The following is a 1,729-nucleotide window of genomic DNA, read 5'->3' as shown; positions in this document are numbered from 1 at the left end:
TTAAAATGGTCCACAAATGTGCGTTTCACATTTGTGATGTGTAACCATTCGACGTTAATACATAGTACACAATGTCGCACTGTGTGTCACATGGATAATGCAAGACAAGAAGTTGTGTTTTAAAAGTTTTCTTGCCAAAAATGATAATCTTTTGGATAGATAAAACCCTTATGCCTCGGTTGGGATTGCTTAGAGCCCTTTAAAGCTGCTTTGAAACTGCAATTTTAAACTGCATTGAAACTAAACTGTTGAGGTCCAATAAGGTCCATTAAATTAAGAAAAATCCTGGAATGTTTTTCTCAAAAAACTTAATTTCTTCTCGACTGAACAAAAAAAAAGACAAACATCTTGGATGACAGACAGTAAATTACCAGGATTTTTGTTTAATGAAAGTGCAATATTCCTTTAATGTTATAAAGTTCACTTATAAATGTACAAAAATGTACCCACTTTGAGGGGGATGCATCAGCGTGTCTGTCAGGTATTCACTGAAGCATCTTTCAGTGATTGCTCGGTTGTATCAAGTCCAGTTCCCTTAGGATTTTTTTCAAAAGGTGCACTTGAGGTTCTTCAGGTAGTTCAGTTTAAGTGCATAAATGAGTCCAAAAAACAATTTCACACCCATGTGTGACACCAAGTAGGTTTTGCAAGACTTCCACTGTCTGTGCAATCCCCAACTCACCAATTTCACAATTCTGGAGAAGAACAACAAAAAAATCAGTCCCAATAGCAGTGAAATTTTCAAAAATGTGCAGGCAAATTGTTTTACAAACTCTGATATTTAAAATATGTAGACTGATTTAAATGTGTAAAATAATAGAACATTAGTCACAAAACCATCAAAAGACCTGAAAACAGATAATCACCTTGTTTAAACATCTAGTTATCCAGAAGATATTTATATACACACGTACGCGTGCACATACATACGCGTGCACATACGCGTATAAATAGATAGATATAAAAATAGAGTAGGTTGACATACACTTACCACATATTCTTTAATGTGTCTCTCCAAGCCTTCTTTGAGGTAGATACAGATGTCTTCATTCTTAAACTAGAACAAGACAAAAAAACCACATGATTTAATAATTTTCTTTAACAATGTTTTATGTAGATAATAGTTTTTATAGAGACAGATAAAGATTTTGTGAGGTGAAGAGTATGTATTTTTCTTTTTCAGAAATATTGTGTCCCACCATGTGTGTACACTACCGGTGAAATGTTTGGAAAAAAAGTCTCTTATGCTTATCATGCCTGCATTTATTGGAAAATAAACCACCTGTTTCCAATATTGACAATAAATCATCATATTAAAATTATTTCTAAATGATCATGTGACACTAGAATGATGAAAATTTAGCTTTGCATCACAGAAATCAATATCTTTGTAGCATAACTTACATACCCTGTCTAGCAGGTTGTCCCACCATATAGACGATGAAATGATGCTGTATCTGTAAAATAAAGTTTTAGTTAGACACACACAATGCACTCAACAACATAGTATAATTGTAACATTCTTTCGTTAATGAAGTCACAGAGATTATAAGATTATTTTATTCTGATTAAGCTAACAGTAGCCTATGACTTTATTTATTTCTTAGGTTTCAAACATTAAACCACAAATAAATAACCAATAAAAACAACGGTCACTGACATGGTAACTTACATTCAAACAGACCGTCTGACTCTGTAGTGAGGTGTATTTTACTCTGAAACATGCAAC

The 1,729-nt window shown here is 33.1% G+C and overlaps 1 long non-coding RNA gene across 1 annotated transcript; it reads right to left on the bottom strand.

Moving 5' to 3' along the window:
- Positions 1-289: 289 nt before the first annotated feature.
- Positions 290-1,474, bottom strand: LOC135786214 (uncharacterized). Its single transcript, XR_010546903.2, has 3 exons — positions 1,409-1,474; positions 992-1,057; positions 290-695 (listed from the first exon to the last, which is right to left on the bottom strand). It is a non-coding gene; the product is annotated as an uncharacterized lncRNA (long non-coding RNA).
- Positions 1,475-1,729: the final 255 nt, after the last annotated feature.

The sequence above is a fragment of the Paramisgurnus dabryanus genome, chromosome 4 (genome assembly GCF_030506205.2).
Source record: "Paramisgurnus dabryanus chromosome 4, PD_genome_1.1, whole genome shotgun sequence".
Classification (NCBI taxonomy): domain Eukaryota; kingdom Metazoa; phylum Chordata; class Actinopteri; order Cypriniformes; family Cobitidae; genus Paramisgurnus; species Paramisgurnus dabryanus.
This window is presented reverse-complemented; position numbering and strand designations above follow the sequence as displayed.